General features: G+C 41.8%; 1 protein-coding gene across 2 annotated transcripts in view; it reads left to right on the top strand.

The window, feature by feature from the left end:
• The first annotated feature begins 7,478 nt into the window (after positions 1 to 7,478).
• Positions 7,479 to 19,861, top strand: part of TAB3 (TGF-beta activated kinase 1 (MAP3K7) binding protein 3) — a 44,281-nt gene continuing 31,898 nt past the window's right edge. For both annotated transcript variants that reach the window (XM_084296208.1, XM_084296207.1), the window contains exon 1: positions 7,479 to 7,573. The gene's annotated coding sequence lies outside the window, so the exon portion shown is untranslated. The remainder of the gene's footprint in view (positions 7,574 to 19,861) is intronic.

Here is a 19,861-nt window from a genome sequence, read left to right as displayed (position 1 = left end):
AACGGGAGTAATGCAGGCACAGCAGCATGCACTTTGTCATGGGCTGTGCAAACCTGACAAAAATCCGGCATGCATACATAGACGATGCTTGTAAACCCTCTCCGAAGCCTGTAGTAATGTTTTTATGACTGTTAAATTGCATGCTAGAGAGATTAAAGCTCGTTTGGTTGTTCCCAATCATTTTAATTTGCTTTTTAAAGTTACTGCAAGTGCCAGCTCAATAGATGGAATGTTGAAAGTGTTTTCTGGACATCTAATGCCCTCCCAATGCATTCTTGCTGCTGCCCTAAAATATTTTAGTAGACACAAAGCCAACACATTCCACAGCAGACTGTAAAACACAATCAAAGCAATCACAGAACCAGACATACGATATATGAGTAGGAAATCCCCCAAACCTCATGTAAATACTTACATTTTTACTCTTATTCTGCAGCATGGTTGCAACTTTCTGTAGTATTTTTGAGTATGGTTCGAAAATCATTTTCTATTATAACTGTGTATCTTTCCGGGAATATAACAACAGATATCAAAAGGAAGCACTTGCATCACAGCCTGAACACACTGCTCCTCCCCTCCGGAACAAAACACACAGCTCTGACACTCCTTAGGTCTCTCTTGCCTGATAGATAAGCATAGGAAAGTAAGAAGGAAAGAACATAAGAAACACTCAACTGTGAGGCAGTTGCACTTATGCACTCCTATAAGGACTTCATCATTTATCAGCAGTCCTGGCTACTGGGGAGGCCCCAGTTATCTGGCAACTAGCAAACGTGATGCCCATCTACGAGAAGAGCCAGAAGGAGGATCCAGGAAACTACAGGCCTATCAGTCTGACCTCGGTGCCAGAGAAGCTCATGGAGCAGGTTATCTCGAGTGCCATCACACAGCACTTACAGGACAACCAGGTGACTGGGCTCAGTCAGCATGGGTTTATGAAAGGCAGGTCCTGCTTGATGAACCTGATCTTCTACCACAAGGTGACGTGCTCTGTGGATGAGGGAAAGACTGTGGATGTGGTTTACCTAGACCTCAGTAAGGCTTTTGACACTATTTCCCACAGCATTCTTTTTGAGAAGGTGGCTGCTCAAGGCTTTGTTGGGTTAAAAACTGGCTGGGTGGTTGGGCCCAAGGAGTTGTGGTGAATGCAGTTAAACCCAGCTGGAGGCCGCTCACTGGTGGTGTCCTCTGGGGCTCAGTAGCAGGGCCAGTTCTTTCTCTTCAGTATCTTTATCAGTGATCTGGACCAGGGGATTGAGTGCACCCTCAGTAAGTTTGCAGACAACACCAAGTTACGCATGAGTGTAGATCTGTTTGAGGTAGGAGGGCTCAGTAGAGAGATCTGCATAAGCTGGACTGATGGGCCATGGCCACCTGTATGAAGTTCAACAAGGCTAAGTTCTGGGTCCTGCACTTGGGACACAACAACCCCATGCAATGCTACATGCTGGGGAATAGTGGCTGGAAGCTGTCCGTCCAAAAGGGACCTGGGGTATTTGTCGATAGCCAGCTGAATATGAGCCAGCAGTGTGCTCAGGTGGCCAAGAAGGCCAACGGCATCCTGGCTTGTATCAGAAATAGTGTGGCCAGCAGGACCAAGGAAGTGATTGTCCTCTGTACTTGGCTCTGGTGAAGCTGCAACTCGAATACCGTGTTCTGTTTTGGGCCCCTCAGTACAAAAAGGACAGTGAGTTGCTGGAGCGTGTCCAGAGAAAGGCAACAAAGCTGGTGAAGGGTCTAGAGAACAAGTCTTATGACAAGTGGCTGAAGGAACTGTGGTTATTTAGCCTAGAGAAAAGGAGGCTCAGGGGAGACCTTATTGTACTCTACAATTACCTTAAAGGAGGCTATAGCAAGGTGGTGGTCAAGCTCTTCTCCCAAGCACCGAGTGATAAGACAAGGGGAAGTGGCCTCAGGTTTTGCCAGAGGAGGTTTAGGTTGGATATTAGGAAAAATTTCTTTACTGAAAGTGTTGTGTGGCATAGGCTGTCCTGGGAAGTGGTTGAGTCACCATCCCTGGGGGTCTTCAAAAAACTTGTAGATGCAGAACTTAGTAGGGTGGTTTAGTGGTGGACTTCAGTACAAGGTTAAAGGTTGGACTAGATGATCTTAGAGGTCTTTTCCAACCTGAACGATTCTATGATTCTATGACTGGTATTTCGTTTCTACAGTTGGGTTTTTCTGACCCAATCACTCTGACTGCACTTAGTAGCAACCATATCTGATGTGATGTGGTAATCTGCTATCTGTCCAGGTTCTTGTTCACGGGATAAACTGGCGTTGAGCAATGACTGGGCCACTGATGGTATGTGATGATGAGTTTAGACAAGCAGTCAGTGCAATTCAAAAGTACTAGCTGTGTTTCAAATGTCACACCTCAGTGAAAAACACGGGAACTGGAAATACCTCTCTGACACAACCAGATCACAGCAAAAATCTTACTCCCAGGTTGAATGGCCTACAATCCACCAAATCATCCTAAGATAAGAAACGCACATGCAATTTTCTATCATAGTAGTTTAATCATGTATCTTTTATCTGTAAGATTTTCAGAATCCTTTCAAGCCACGGGCTAGAAATTTGTAAACCAGCACAAACTCATTATGGAAATTGCAAAGAGAAAAATAGGGGCAGTGCTGCAGCTTTTCTTAGACAAGAATGCAAGCCAACTCTAAGGTGCGTGCTGGCACTAGCTCTAATGCTCTTTGCACTATTGCTGCTGTACCCTGCGACAAAAGACCGTTCTAAAAACAGTGGCAGTGCCCTGTCCCGGCTTGCTAGCTGTCCTGGGAATCAGTCACAGTGCTTGAGAATACTGAGATGCCTTGAAAACTTTCCGGCGTGTATGCAATTGTGACCTAGTGTTGTACCTCAAAAGTGGAGAACAGAGACAGAAAAGATTGTAAGGAGGCATAACCCCTTCTCCTCTATTGGACACACACCCATTTGCCCATGCACCAACAGTTTCACCCAGCAGAGTTAGTCAGCCCGTCGGAGGGTATAACAAATAACAGTGGCTTGGATTTGCACTTCTTAAGGTAGAAAAAAAGTCCACAGTCCAACTTAAGACAAACTAATGCAATTTTTGAGTGCTCTCCCATCTTCCTCACAGATTTATTTTGATTCCTCGACTATAGTGTTGCTGTGTTTACTCAAACTCCATCATATCTTCGTCTGTAATGAAATTCTTGATCCCTTATCACTGTTAAAACAATAAACATTTTATATTGTTCTTTCAGGATCACATGGCTGACACAAATTTGAAATGGAAAAGCAACCAGAGTACCTAGCAGAGTCAAAACAGTGTTATTGCAAAAGGGAAAGTACAAAGGATGATGTATAGGCCCAAAAAGTTTTAATTTAATTTGAAACCTAGTAGGTGAATTTTGTTCTATATGTGTTTTCAGGGAATAGAATTCACCTTTAGATGAGGATACATTTCTTAAAACGTAAGGAAAGATGGAAAAGTGAGGTGATCTTACAAACCTATGATTTGAGATTTATTACAGAATAGCTAGATGGTTTGTGAACTTTAAAATGTCTTATCAGGACTATAATTTTCTATTTAATTCTGTAGGCAGAATTAGAATTATTATATAATGGATGTCCTCCATTCTGAGCTCTCTTTCTACAGGCTTCCAGCTAAATTATTTTGTTTAGGCCCTTAAGTCTGTAACTGCATGCATGCAAGTAAACTGTCCCAGGGGTCAGCAGGATTACTTCTAGTATACAAGGTATTATTTCAGGCCTACAGATTACTCTGCTTAGACTTCATCCCAAGCCAACGATACAAAAAAACAGTAGCTCCTTACTCCTTACACACCTTCTTGCCCATTTTCATATTGAGGTCTACTTCTGCGCCTACAAAGACAGAAAATGTTATTTCTTTCTGTAACTAAAACTATGACAAATGTATTTAAGGATCGTTCTATTTATGCATCAACAAATTAGACTATTATATATCAGCACATTTCAGTGACAACATGTATGTTACTGACCACAGTTTAACAGGGAGAAAGAACTTGCTTTTACTTCTTAGAATCAAGATTCAGTTTATAGTGCTTACATTAAAAAATTACTCTTTTGATTTGTAAATGGAACTAATTCAGCATAGGAACTATTCAGACAGAAAAATATGGAACACCAGAGGTACATTTTATCAAGATATTTTTCTGGCTGCAATTCTTAGGCACAAACATGCAGAAAATTGCTTTCTTCCAAAATAGGAAAAGGTATCTCTTAGATTTCTGTTCACAGAAAGGAAAGGGGAGCAGGACTAACTATATTTTTGTTCTGCTTAAAATGAATATAGCATAGAATTTAAACCCCAACCTAAGGCTTTTCAAAGATTATAGTAATAAATGCCACAAGCATTAAATTAAAAAACAAAACAAACAAAAAACACCGTAAAGCCCAGGGGCATTTTCATCTACAAGTTATTATAGAACTCGATTTAACAATGAATTCAATTCTACTTTGAGCTACTGTTTTAGCAGCAAGTATCAAGGTCTATTTTTCAAATTTTTAATCTCATATATTGCATTTTTTGGATGGTGATGTATTTCAGGGCGCTGATGCACTGGTTCCCACACAGCTGTCTAAGAACTGCCCTGATTACTCAGTACCAGCTCTCCTTGTTTCCAGCTGCTAAATCCCATTAGAAGTAGCTAAAAATACATTAAATACTTTCCTAATATTACTTTTTCATATAATCACTTGTCACACGGATAACAGGAAACAGAAGAACAGGATCAGCAATAAAATGAACTACTTTGAGAGGTATGTTCAGCAAAGCTAAAACACATACAATCTCTTATTTCTTGGGTTATCAGGTAGCTAATAGCCATAAGGATTTTTCCCTAAATCCTTAAGCAGAGCCAGCGCTTTGCTCAAGAATTTAAGAAAAAATCCTTATGGCTATTATTATGATTAATTGTGAACTTTCAAAGCTTATTTATTTCCTGGAAGTACAATTCCACCATCAAATCTATGAACAGGCAGATGAAAAACGTGATACCAAATCTCTGCAATTCTGTTGGAAAAATGTTTTGAAAGTGACACATGTAAACATAAACAAAGCACTTGCTAATGGAGGTCTTCCATTACAGTCCATTGCAAAGGAAAAACATAATTTCATAGCACTTATAAAGGACTGGTGGCTGCTAAACTGAAAGGGTGCTGTGGAGCTCAGTCTTATGATTATACAGTGGCTAGGCAAAACATGATCCCCTGGAGCTTACAGACAGACAGTAAGAAACAGTAGCAAAAATGTTTGACTCAGATGTGTATCTGAAGGATCTGGAAGCAACAAATGAGAGGACGAATTAAGGCAGGAGCTGGGTAACACAAGAAGTGCTGAACAAAGAAGGGTCAGTGCAGGGGCACAGAAACTCTCATCAAGGATCAACAGCTATGCACAGGGTTTTTACTTACATATCAAGAAAGAGACCGGATAGAGCTTCTAGAGCTATTAATTAAGTCCAAAAGCACCCACTTATACTTAGAAAATATGCATTTTTGCTGAGGAATGTGCACTTTAGGATTTTGATAATAGTTTCAAACATAGGACAAGAACTGATCTGTTAGATAAAAGCACTGTTGCACTGAGATCTTGCTTCCTTCTGGTTTTGCATCTTGCCTCTCCAAAAACACTAGTCAGGCTTGGCTGGCTTCCGATGTAGGGATTAGAATACAGGAATTCCTTAATTAACTTTACACAATCTCTGACACAGGAGCCAAGGCCTCAGCCTAAGGAAGATGACGTGAACAGTCGGTAATGACAATACAAGATGTATGCCGCCTCCTTTCACTGCCTCACCCTGCACTTCCCAGATTTTTACCAGCCAGGTGGAAGGTGGGTACAGGAGCTCTGCATCCGCTCTGAGCAATTTCAGCGCAGTGGTGTTCTGTGGCTCTGATAAATGGTGATAAGTAAGAGAAAGGACTCTGTAAAGAGAGATGCTGACTAAACAAATAAAAACATTTGAAGGAGAGAAGAAAAAAAAAAAATCTCAAATCATAGTTTTTATATTTATTGATGTTTATCATTCAGAAGCAGGCATGTTAGACCAGCTTACACAGGCACACAAACGGAAGATAACCTCAAACTAAGGCCCAGTTTACAGATGAAAAATTAAACGTACACCCACTAAACCATCTGCAGCGCTCTGCCAGAACAGAGATTTCAGGCTCCACTGACGTCAATGAAAAGTCCATCCATCAGTCACAGCTGCCTGAAGCCTGTCCTCGGAGCAGAGGGATGCAGAACCGCTGCTCACTACGGTTGACGAGAGCTTCAGGCAGGAACACTGGGCATGGGCATTTTTATACTAACATTTATCCCCTGTTACATGGAAGAAATATTAAGAAATGTATTAAGAACTGTAATACAGCTGTTGTATCCACACAGCTTGTTGCTGGTGGTATTCACAAAACGATGCCCAATGTTTTGGTGACCGCATGGACCAGGCACTGACTTTAACCGTGCTCATGAGGAAGTTTCTGGGAATGGAAAGCTCAGGGCACTGAGGCTACCCTTCACACAGCCTCCAGCCGCGTGAGGAACCACCACTGGGTTCCCAAAACCTCTTTTTGAGGAGAAAACCATTTCCCTGCACTCTGCTCTAGTGAGGCTGCACCTTGAGCACTGTGCTCGGCTTTGGGCCCCTCACTGCAAGAAGGACATCGAGGCCCTGGAGCATATACAGAGAAGGGCTAGGAAGCTGGTGAAGGGCCTGGACCACAAGTCCTGTGAGGAGCAGCTGAGGGAGCTGGGGATGCTTGGTCTGGAGGAGGCTCAGGGGAGACCTCATTGCTCTCTGCAGCTACCTGAAAGGAAGCTGTGGGGAGCTGGGGGTCAGCCTCTTCTCGCAGGTAGCTGGTGATAGGACTAGAGGGAATGGCCTCAAGTTGCGCCAGGGGAGGTTCAGGTTGGCAATGAGGAGACATTTCTGCTCAGAAGGAGCAGTCAGGCACTGGGACGGGTTGCCCAGGGAGGTGGTGGCATCACCGTCCCTGGGGGTGTTCAAGGAGAGGTTGGACGTGGTGCTTGGGGACATGGTCAGTGGGTGACATTGGTGGTAGGGGGATGGTTGGAGCAGACGACCTTGGAGCTCTGTCGCTTTAACACTCTATTTTCGCTGATCTCCCCCAGCCCCACGGCCGTTTTTTTTTTTTTTTTTTTAATCGCGCGCCTCCCCGCCCCTCCCCTCCCCTCCCTCTCTCGCGATGCCGGGCGCCATGCCGGAGCCGGGCGGGCGCAGGCCGGGCCCCTCCCCTCACCGCGGGGCCTCAGCGCCGCGCACTGAGCGTGCGGCGCCGCCCGCAGCCCGGAAGCGCTTCGCGGCCGCTGCTCCAGGCCCCCCCCTTCCCCCTTCCCTTCCCTCCCTCCCCCCCCTCCCCGCTCGGGAGACCCGGAGCGCGCCCCCCCCACCCCACAACCGCCTCCGACGGCCGGCGCCTGCCGCCCCCCCCCCCCCCTTTTCCAACGGCCGCCGTGGCGGAGGCCCGGCGGGGAGCCCAGGGGCCGGGCATGCGGCCGGCGGCGGCGGAGCCGAGCCCCCAGCGCAGCACGGTGAGGGGCGGCGGGGCCGGGGGGCGCACCGGGAGTCGGGGGGGGATCGTCCCCGGCCTGGTGGGGTGGGGGGGAAAGCGGCCTGTGAGGGAGCGGGGGGGGGAAAACTCGGGGCTTGGAGACCTCCCTGAGGGTCCTGGGGGGGTTGGTCCGCGGTGGGAAGGGAGGGGAAGGAGAGGGGGAGCAGCCGCCGTGGTGCTGCTGGGGGTGGGAGGGCCCCAAAGGTAGCAGGGCTGTAGGTGTGCTCTGCCCGAGCTCCTGTCCTGAGGGCAGGTCCTGCCGGTTGTGGGAGCTGCTGGGGGGAAGAGCAGGCCTGGGTTGTGTGGGGGTGCTTTATCGCTGTAGCTGGGTATGCTAGGCAGGTGCTGCCCTACGCCTTGGTGTTATACCTCTCCCAGGCATCTAGCCCTGCGGTTAGTGTGTTTCGCCCCCCCGTTCAGACAGGACTTGTGATCTGGCATTGGCAGTTCTTTCCACTGCTTCAGCAAGGCGAGGAAAGGTGGCTTCTCAGATGGTCTGGGAGCAACTGCGCTTTGGAGCTTGAGGGAGAGTCCCTGTCAACCAAAAAGTAGCGTGGGCCAGGTGTGCTGCACTGCAAGGTGATGCAAAACATAAAGCAAGGCGCTCTGCTCAGATAGGTATGCATGGACATGGGTGTCTTTGGAGGCTTAATTAATTTCAAGATGTCATTAGTAACTATTAATATTTATTGTATTGATTCTGACTTTGAAAATTAGCTAGGATGTTGGCTATTTCTAATGCTTTTCCCATTGCTTTTATAGTTACCGAACGTTACAGTTTGTCAATGTGTTGTTCTACAGCAGTTATCCTCTCCCCCTCTTTGTCCATTCGAAATAAATACTGCGAGTGGATAAGCTGACCGTTCCTGGTGGTGCACTGAGAGGTGTCCGGTATCTTGAGTGCTGCTTGAACAGCGTTCACAGTTACTGAAGTTGGGAACTGGTTGCTTGTAGGCTCACGTTCTGTGAGAAGTCCATTCAGAATCACAGAATGGTTGGTCAGTTCTGTTTTCAGAAGGCAAAGCATAAAAGAATTCTTAAAACTTGCAGGTAAAGCCTGCATGGACCAAGGTCCATAACTGTTCTGGTAGTGTTAGTTTGGTCTTCAGACCTGCGAGAAGAACACTGCTTTCCCCTGCCCCATGTCAAGTACATTTTCTTTTAACAATTCTTTTTACATGAAATATGTTAAATTCATTTCCTCTTAGCAATGAGAGAGGAACAGGATTCTTAAGAATAAAGTATTTCACAACATTTGTTAAAGTCAGCCCTTTGTCCTGGCCTGCAAATGGTGTCAGTTGAGAGTAGCAACTAACAACTTGTATCTGAGTGTAAATACATGTCTCAGTTCACTCATAAGACAGTTAATGCATCATTTTTTACACACCTTAGTAAAAGGAAATAAAATCAGCATCTAAAATCAGCAAAGTCTGCCTTTAGTTGTAGGCCTTTTGTTTTAGGTACAGTGAGATGGGTAAGGATGATGGATGCACGTTATACTTTTGTGATCTATTTTCTTCTGGTTCATGTTGTAACTTTTGCTGTAGATGACTGCAGATATACGTGAAGAAGATATTGTGAGATTTGTGTCCATTCTTTTTTATTGTTTTGTGTGTCTCATTGAGGCTCCTTTTTCTTTCTGTTAGTCATCATATTCAAGTAGATAAAATGAATAGGTGTTGTGAAAATGGGCTGCCTTTTCCACCAGGTTTTGGCGATATGCCTGTGCTGATACTTATCCGCTGAGTTGCAGAGGAATAGCAGTTTCTAATGGTAAATGATTCTTCTGAATTGTTCCAAGAGAATACATTAACGCGATTCTCAGTGTTATCAGGTAATAGCTTGTCTCTGTCCCCTCTCAGAAATCAGGTAGCACTTAAAGGAAAGAATGTTTTCAGTTCTACTAGTCTGTAGATGCTTTCTCCTCATTTTGATCCTGTGCTGATTTGTTTTGTATGTAGTTTTAAGTAGCATAAGTAGCCCTGAAGGATGGCCTGCAAAAGTATAAAGTATTCTTGGTTGGGGTCAGAGTTGCATATTTCTATTATGCCTGCTTAGTCATCCAACTTGACTATAGCACGACATGTTTTACCTTCCGTGTGTCTCTTTCCACTACTGTGAGCTGAACCAGGTGGATCTGTGCGTGCATAAATGTAAATAAAGGTATCTACAGTGACAGACTTTTGTTACTTGGCGTGTGTAAAGACAGGTGACAGATGGAGAGTAAACTAGAGTTTGTATAAAGCCTCAAACTTGTTCACAAGTATCTTTTGGACTACTTTTGAATTCCCATGTTTTGAGTTACAAGGTAGAAATATCTGTGACTTGTGTTCTTGCAATGTGTTTTCCTGTCCTTATTATAGTCTTTACACAAATGGGGGGAGGGGGGGTGTAGGGACAACACCCTCCTAAACTTGAAACTGGTAGTGCTGCCTAGCATTGTAAACTGATATCAGCAGAAAAGTTTGGCAGAGATTTGAAAGTAATTCCCTAATACTTGCCTTTTTTTTTTTTTTTTTTTTTTTTTTTTTTTTTTTACAAGTTGGAGCTTCATTCAGTTGTCTATAATAATGTAGACTTTCTGTAGACTTATTTCTGTAGAGGCATAATAGAATAAAATGTTGTCTGAAGGGTGACATTAGCTGTCTTGTGAAAGACCAAGACTCATATTGTTGAGTTTGAGCGTGTGGTGATGTCATGGTGGTAGTTTGCACATGTAAGCATTCTTCCACATGGGAAGATAAGAGTTCAGAAATGCTTGTTTAGTTTCTTCAATGCAGATATCAAAGGTGTTGGTTCAAAACATTTCTGGAATAGGTTCCTATAGACTGCCAAACCTTAAAGTATCCCTCGGTTATCCTTGTGAAAGGCTTTCAAACTGTATATGTTAATATGTCACAAATTTGTCTCCAGCTTAAGACAAAAGATGTTAGACCTGATACTTACTGTTCTTGCAGAAGATTCTATAGTACCAAGTATCTTTTATGGCCTCCTACTCTGTATGAGGTGGAGGGCTTGTTGTCAACTTCTGTGCCGTGTCAGTTGGTGCTTCGAAGGTGGCACTGTAGGACTAGTATCCAGGAGACTCATCTGCACATCCAACAGGAAAGGAATCACTGAAGCCTTCTTATTGGCATGAGAAGCTGAAAACATCTGTCATAATCCAGCATGCAATAAGATGGTGAGACAAATTACAGTGTTGCTAATAAACCATACATACAGATCAAGATAGAAAGACACATTTTTTTTTCTTATTCTTTTTCTCCTTTAAAAGCTGAATTACACAGGATAGGTCAGAGGCAGTTGCTCAGTTTCATGTCAGAGCGGATTTAATACTTCAGTGGCCGTGCATCCCCTTGATTACTACTACAAATGTCTGTCCTCCTCCAAGTGCTGCTTCATTACGGCCAGCACAGCAATATAGTACAAAAACGAAGAGTTTCATCTCCGTTAAGGTTATATACAGCTTTGTGTTCTTAAGAAGCCATAGTTCTTGGATTCCAGGTAGGCTCTTTTTTTTTTTTTTTTTTTCCTTAGGGCCTGAATTTAAAGCTATGGTGTTCTAAAAGCATCTTCAATGCATTACTGGGTTCTGCCCTAACCTAACTCTATCATAGGGAAAGTTACTTCTCCTTTTTCTCTTTTCAGAGGTTGTGTAAAGCAGGATGGCTTTGTAAGCAAACAGTGAAGCTACAGACTAGTTAAAGGTCATTATGCTACAGCAGTGTTCAGTAGCCTATCACAGCTTAAGGATAGATGTTTTGCTACTTACGTATGGGCTTGCTGATGGATAGTTAAGAATGTTTTCTTAAAAGCACTTTTCAGCAGGTTGCGTGCAGTCAGTCACGTTCCGCACTTGATGTGCTTTAATAGAATGCTCACATTCCAATGAAATTGTATGTCCACTATAAAGTATGCTAATTTGAAAAGTGGATCAGTTTCTGTGAAATCATGGTAGAGTTAGGGATGCTTTTAGGAAAAAAAGTCAAATACTACCAACATTTGTCTCAGATGTGGCAGAAAAAAGTATGGATACTTTTCTAAAATGTTTTCAGTGTTGACTGCTCAAGTTTGATCATGAGATCCATGGTAGTGCTAGTATTTTAATCTGGTTGTGGCTTTAAGGTTTCCTTTTTCCCTTCTTTGGCTGTATTCAAAGTTTTTTGGCCCGAAGTCTCATCTGTCCGAGAAATTTTTGCTGGTTTACAATGTTACAGACTATTGAAAATAGCTGGTGAAAGGCTTCTTTTATTCTTTGGATGTGATTGCATTTGTCACACAGTGTATAAATCCTCAAGTATAATTCTTTCTGTTTTGTGGGGAGCTTGTACACTGTGGCTTAACTCAAGCCACGGACACTTACTGCAAACACTTGGAGGAGTCAGGGATTTATGTTCTGCCTTGGGTTTTTGTATTGGGCATGCCATCAGTAGTAGTTGGGAAAGGTATAAGGGGTTCTGTATTTACCCAGACTGTGCAAATTCTGAAGGGAACTTAAAATTTGCCTTTCCTGTTGATGTCCTTGAAGATCAGCTTGCAGAATCAGTGGGCTGCGTGCTAGGTCACTTGTGGAGCGTTGCTGTTGAAATGTGCCTGCTTCGCTTTTCTGAAACTGTTAAGCTTGTGTTGATGGAGTAGTGACTCTCGCTGTAATGCTGCTAACATCAGGTCAAAAGTGACATATCCAGATAAGGCAAAGTGTTCATTTGGTACAGTTTTACTCTATTCCTTCATACTTGTTCAAAACAGTATATTAATAGGATGAATTTATACTAACGAGCACTTCTCTCTCAAATATTATCCTTCTCTTCCCCCTGCTGACTTGAAGGTGGTAAAAAACAAACAAACAAACAAACAAAAACCAAAAAACCACTTCATTTTCTAGGTAATTCTATAAGAGTGCCATTTGTACAAAATCAAGTTTTTGCTTCTAAGTGGTCTGATAGTGTACAGATGTGACTTTACTAACCCTGAGATTGCTGAGTAAGTATTGTAACTGAACTCAGAACTCTTGTATGAGACACAGTATTTTAAAAAGGGACCTTTTAATGCTTTTGTAGGTAAGCATTGCAACTCAATACTAAATTTCAAATGGACAGTGTAGGGCAACAGTTACTGTAGTCTGGAGCTCTGTTTTGTTTCCTGCTGCTAGAGCAGGATTGTGAAAAATGTAGTTGTAGAAGTTTGCTTACTATTCCTTCTGTATGAGCAGCAGTATTCTGTGCAGGTATTTCAAAACAGATCTCACTGTCAGTCTGCAAATGGGTCGTGTGTTGTGAGCTTCTGAGGAACTCGTCAGGGTGATGTACGTGGTTTATACTTTTTCTTGCTTCTGTGTTGAAGACATCAGTCTTCAGTGTGTGCCTGTGCCACTAGCAGATAGCAGTGGTGAGATGTCTCTGTTCACGTCCAGCTTCCTTTTGTGTTTGAGTGTTTTTTTTGTAACAAACCTGTTTGTTTTTTTTTTTCTTGGAATATCCAGTTTAAAGGAATAGGGTGTAACTGTCTCTGCAGTATCTGTTGCAGTGCAATGAAGTTTGAAATGTCAGAATACAGACTTAACTGCAGTCTACCTCTTTGCTTTTGAAGCCCTTGCTGGATACAGTAAATGCTGATTCTGCTTCAGAGAAATTCCAAGTCAACTAAGTATTCTACCTGCCAGTCCTTTTTAAGGCTTGGGAGTTGAGGTACACAAGGCTGAAGGGAGCATTAGGCCTAAGAGACCTGAGTCAGATCAGGTTCTTTATCTGTCTTTAGAAAAGACCGTCTATTGTATTTTAAAGAGAGAAGAAAGAAAATAAAGGGTCAGCAAAGTTTAGTGTTGAAACAGTTTCCTCATCTAGGAGGAAGGGGTCTGTGAGAGGGAGATGAATGAGCAGCTTCTGTAAAGAACAACTTGGTCAAGTTTTCCAAATACAGGAAAGAAACTTGCTCTTCTAGCAACTCTTTAGAGCAAGCCTTGGTGTCTTTAGTTTTAAATGGATGTCATCTCCCTGTACTGACACGGACATCGAGGGATCTTCACTGATCTTTGCTGTTGTTAGGCAGCAAAGCAGCAGAACCAACAACACAGACACTGCTAGTACTGTGACAAGCAGTACTTCTATTTCTGGAGGAACACACAGTCACTTGAAAGCTGCTTTTCCCTAACTGAGACAGCTTTCTGTAAAAGTTGTAACAAAAATGCATGACGGGTCTCCGAAGAGCGTATGTTACCCAAGATGTGATCGGGGCAGGGAGGCAGCAGCTTACATTGTTCCGTGTGTATCTACACAGCTCCTGGGCTTTTCATTTGCAGAAGCCCTTGTGCAGTTTGTTCTCATGTATGTCTGCCTGCAGGTCAAAGGAAAGCTTTATTGGGCAGGCGTCTGATATCTGGTGGAGGATTCTCCTCTTGGAAACAATGGAAAAGATGACAGAAGAGCTTCTGCTTCTCTCATATTTTAAGGAGTCCTTATATTCTCAAAGAGAACATTCTGCATACTTTGTAAGGTAGAGGGAGAAAGCCTTCTTTTTATTGCCGGTCTTGGACACATTGAATCAATCCCTGTGGAAATTACTCTCTATGGACTTAATAATTGCAAGAACTGGATGGGGGGGGAGAGGTAGTGTTAAGGAACTGGCAGAAAAGGACCAAAAGAAGTTGCAGCTATTCTTGCTTGAATTCAATTTGAAATGAAATAAACAAAAAACCCCACCAGAGTTCTCTTATTTTTTCCCTTCTATTGATTCCTGTTAAGATCTACATGATACTTTTAGTCCCTCTTTCTGTAGAGAAGTCTGAAGAATTGTCCTAATATCTCATGGTTTTTGAAAGGTCTGAAAGGTAAAGCTTTTGTAAGAACACACAGAGTGCTAGAAGAAGGGCAAGGGGAAGAAAAAGGCTTAAGCTTTTATGATGGTCTTTGATTAAGGAGGGAAAAATGTTATGAAATTAATATTTTAGTTTCTCTTTTTCTTGTTTTTTTCATTATGTGGTGGAATACAGATTTGAGAGAGTACAGACGTGTCTTATAGTAAAGGCTGTGCTCTCATGACTGTCACAAATTTCTTTGGGGCTACTCTGAATGAATTTGCTTGAGCCCAAACATTGGTATATTCTTTGGTGATCATTCTATTCTCTTGCTCATTCACAGAATGAACATTTGATGTTAAGATTTGGTAGTAGTAGTTTATAGTAAACCCTACTGGTATTTTGAAAAGTTTCTAAGTGCTACTTTCTGAATAGAGCATGTTTATATACTTCATTGGCCACCGTTTGTTGTATTGCTGTCAGTAAAAAATGCTTATGACGACTGCCACATGCTTACATAAGCTGCACTCATTTTTAACTGAAACTATTTATGGCACAGGCTATTTAGTCTGTTCAGAAAATGAAAACTCCACATGCTTAGGGGGAATGCACTTAGACTTGCTAAGACCTTTTTTGTCTGTTTTCCTGTTCATTTTGTTGTTTTTTACTGATTTTTTTTTTTTCCCAGCAAGTATGGGGTATGCTTAAATGTTTAAGGCAAGTTATTTCTGAGTACAGTAGAATATGTGAATTATGTAAACATCATATAAATGTATTTAATCTTAATTTTTATTAAACTAAAGAAATTGAAAGCAGTCAGAGAAACATGATGGTTTTGCTTATTTGTTCACAAGTAGCAGTGGTCCTGTGTTGTATAGCATGAAGATCATAGCTGCTGGTTACCCGGCGGTGACTACAGCACGACACAATGCCACGAGAAGGTTGCCCTGTAGGCAGGCACTCCACAGAATATTTGTTGGAGTGGTGGTGGTGATTTCATCAATGTCTTCCTGAAAAGCAGTAAAATAGTTGTATGGCAATTGTATTAGACAGTATTTAGCTGGGGTTCCATTAACTGTTACTTAAATTGCTAGCTATGAAAAAAATACTGCTTAAGCATTACATGAGTTTACCAAGGTACAAACCTCAAAAGTGAATTATAAGTTGTTATTAAAGATATATTTGGGTACATTAAGTCTGTTAGTTTTATTAAATAAGGTACAAATCCAAGATGATTAAAATATTCAGGAATTACCCATATAACTTTACAATTTTCTAGTGATTAACTTTTCAGGAAGGATCTGTGAGGCTTGCAAACTAGGGTTTAGGTGTTTGATTTAATTCTATCATGACACCAGGTTAACGTCATATCACTGCCATGTATCCCATTGAAATACTTTTTTTTTTTCCAGCATTATACAGGTATGCGTAGTTTGCATCTGTGTAAGTTTTCACTGTTTCTTGCTTACTGAAATTCCTCCACAGCTCATCTGGACGTATAGGATAGCCTTGTTTTTTTTTGTTTTTTTGTTTTTTTTTTCTGTGGTCCTGGCTAAGAACTTTTCCTGATTCTTGCAAACAAACAAAAAAAAAGATGACTCAGGAGGGATTTCAGGGGATGCTGAAACAGCCACCCCCCTCTCCAAGGCTTGGGTTCCTGGCTTGCTTTAATGTAGATCATTTGGATGTTACAGGGTACTGTACAGGGTACTGCCACATCACTTAACCTTGTAAACAAGATTTCTAGTTTCTCATTTTCTCCAGTGGTCATACTGAGCATTTGAGACTTCCAGATACATTGGTCTCTTGAAAGCTGGCTGCAGCTATGAGGTGGCTGTACTAACCCAGACAGGCAGAAAGATGCTAAAACGATCTCACAGGTGTATGGCTTGGACTGACCTAATATCAGAACAGTCAGATTTGTAGCATTTTTTGTCTTTACTTAAAGGAAAAGTCTGCTCCAGAGATATTCCTAGTGAGATCTTGTGATCGTTTTGGTCTGACACTGCTCTCCCTCCTGGCTGCCTGCTTCTGGCCCAGCATCTTTCATTTATCCTGGCACAAGGCTTCATGTGGTTTTGAGGTAAATTGGAGAAGTGATCAGGGTTGAGCTAGTGTTTGGTGGTTGTAAATAAGAGTTCAGCTTTAATAATCCATTCGCTATTTGGTCCCTAAGCATTTGTTCAAGTGCCCTTGGAAGGAGCAAGCAGACTAGGGAAAGGAGAAGCAAATTGCTGTATTTTTGCTGGATTAAAGTGATTATGAAACAGTCAGACCAGACTGCCTATGTGATAGTTTGCTCTTGTGGAAACACCCAGTACAGCTGATGGTTTGTGCTGTATCATTTTATGTTGACAAATATTTCCTAGGACAAAGGTTTTTTTGTTCCTCCAAAACTTAATTCCTCAAGTTAGAGGTTGTTTTGTAGCTAATGCTCACTTGTTTCAATTTCTAATGTTTTCAGAGTTCAACAACAGGAAAAACCCATCTCCTTTTTGGGGATTGTTCTGTTGTGGTTTTTGTTGTTTGTTTCAGTGTTCTCAGCTGTGACTGACACCCTATGCTGCAGAGAAAATTATAGCATTTGGATGTTCAGTATTCCTTTTCCCTTATAACTGCCTATTTCTCTCTCTCTTCATGGAAGGGAAGTAGACTGCAGCCCTCACATAAGCAGGGGTGATTTTAAGTTCTCTGTTCAAGAAAGTTTTCTCAGAAGCTTGGTATTTGAGTATAGTTAGGTTTAATATTTTTTGTTTCCCTGCTGTTAATTATTTTGCACTTCTGGCATTTGAGCAGGTTTTTTTTCCCCTTTCTTTCTGGAAATAGCATTCATAGTTGTAAGTTCTAATATTACAGGTACTGCTAGCAAGTTAAGTCTTTCTAATGACTCCCAAATTAGTCCAGGTTATGTCTATTCTGTTATATAACCTTCTCTATAGAGGCATATTTGTTAACACCACTAATTGATAAAATAACTCAAAATATAAAGTAATAAAATTGAATTTTCAAATCTAAGAGCGGCTATCTGAGCAATTCTATAGATTGGGATGCATCATTTAGAATTCTTGTAGTGAGATTTCCTTTAACTCTTTGGCTCTCATTTGAAAATAAAAGGTAATCATGTGAACTTCATAAGCTGTTTGTTGTAATACATGATTACAAATTCTCACCCTGCGTACAGTTTAAACATGCATGTTACAGTTCTTTCATGATGGTGTTCAGTTATTGGCAGCTGTGATGTATGTACTAAATACTTTGTGTAGTCGATACTACAGTGTTTGAACTTGCAGCCTGCTTTTCTTCATGTGCAGTCTGTTTTCTGGAACCTGTTCAGTTAATCTGAGCATGTATAACTGCATAAAGAATGTCTTTACTCTTCTGCATACTTGGAAATTTGTTGATTAAGGCAGTGACTCAGGGTATTTTATCTGTGTCTCCAGTTAACTCACTTTTCAAGTATGTAGAAAGCTGCTCTTCTGATCAAAGTGAATGGCTGGGTGTGGAAACATGACAAATTATCAAGCAAAGCAATTGGTATTGGAACATGGGTGTACCAAGAGCTCAGTATACATTTTCTTACAAGAACACTTAAAAGTGTTCAAATTTGTGTGAATTTTGTTTCTAATTAACTTGAAAATCAGACAAAATCAGTAGTGAGAAGATAGATGAATTAAGAGTAACCCCATAGGTTAAGCTGTTCACACAGCAGTGGAGAATTAGTTGGCCCTGAGTGCCCAAGGTCTGGTAAAGAGTCCGAAGAAGTCACTGGGGCTGTTTAGCTAAGCAGTGGGTGTGACCACTCACACTGTGACTGCAGATTCAAAGCATCAGATTACAGTGTTATTTAATGTACTTGAGCTTCTGAAATCTACAAATTTGTAAGTGATAGGACAAGGGGTAATGAATGGCTGAACTAAAAGAGGGGAGATTTAAGATGAGATGCTAGGAGGACATTCTTTACTCTGAGGGCGGTGAGGCACTGGAATGGGTTGCCCAGAGAAGCTGCGGATGCCCCATCCCTGGAGGTGTTCGAGGCCAGGTTGGACGAGGCCCTTGGCAACCTGGTTTATTGGGTGGCATCCCTGCCCATGACAGGGGGGTTGGAACCAGGTAGTCTTTCTACCCAAACTGTTCTGTGATTCATGCTGCTTCGTGCCCTTCATGTGTGTAGGGCAGATGTTGTCTGTCATAGGCTGCAGGGGAATACTCAGGTGGCAGTGTGTTCAGCTGGTGGGGGGTGACTGCAATTCATTTTAAATCTTAGATTTTTCTGCTGTGTAACCTCTTGTATACAGGACTACATTTGATTTGTGGGAAGGTATGACCTTTGTTTTTTTTCCTTCTGTGTTTTCAGCAGATGATGTTCTTCTAAGACTCCTGGGAGTTAGACCAAGAGACCTGTGTTTCAGATTCAAATTCGTTGTGTCTAAGTGGAGAGCTGGATGTATTCCATATTGTTTTGCTCTACAAACCATATGCATACTGCCAAAGCTGAACAGTAAAGAAATTGGAGATTCATTAAAGAACTAGCTGAAGACTATTATTCCTAGTATGCTTCTTTGCTGCAGCATCTACGAAAAAAAAAGTGGTACTCTTACTAGGTGAAAGACAAAAGCTCTTGTAGCTTGCATCTGCAGCCACTCAGATCATTGGATATCTGTTGTGCTCTTTCATTCTTGTGAAGGTGAATAGCATTGAGCACAGCACAAATACAAGGGTAATTTTAGAGTAGTGTAAAGAACATTTCAGGCAGTTCATTTGCTACTGTTTTACCAAGTTATCCACGGGACCCCACATAAGGCAATGGAGAAGTCTGCTAAAAAGGGCTGCGCTTGTGGAGGATGCATCTACCTTGAGCTTGTGGACAGAATCTTGTTTTAGGCATGTGAAATAATCCAAATGTCTTGAAGAGTAGAGTAAGTTTGTAACTATTTTAAGTTTGGGCTGTCTTTGAGCCTTTTTATTTTTTTCCTCTAAAGCAGGATTATGTGGGTAGCTTCCTAAAAGGGAAATGAAATCAGAGCAGTTTATCCTACCAGCCTTAATGGAGTACACCAGGGCAGATCAGTGTGGAAATGATCTGGCTTTAGAGAGATACTGATTGCTTTAAGCATTTAACATGCATGTTTAACTTGCATTACAAGGATATTCTTGATACAGCATAAAAATAACGTTTTAAAAGCTGAAATTGTGAATTTAGACTGTTTTGGATGAAATGCCTTAAAGTCATACTTACTCTTGGAAGTTTCAGAAAATGTGCTTTGTTCATTTGCAATGTGGTCAGATTTATACCATTTTTTTTCCTATAACTGGACCTGATGGAAGTGAAACTTGCACGGCTGTATGACGCTAAGAAGTTACAAGCAAAGTCAACTGTGGAAAGACTAGCTATTAGCAAAGGGTCTCTTTACCTTTATTTTTTTTCTACTGTAAGCCCAGTTTTATACAGCCGCAGAGTTGTTTAACATGTTCCTG

Source organism: Netta rufina (genome assembly GCF_964035555.1).
Source record: "Netta rufina genome assembly, chromosome: 1".
Lineage (NCBI taxonomy): Eukaryota > Metazoa > Chordata > Aves > Anseriformes > Anatidae > Netta > Netta rufina.
This window is presented reverse-complemented; position numbering and strand designations above follow the sequence as displayed.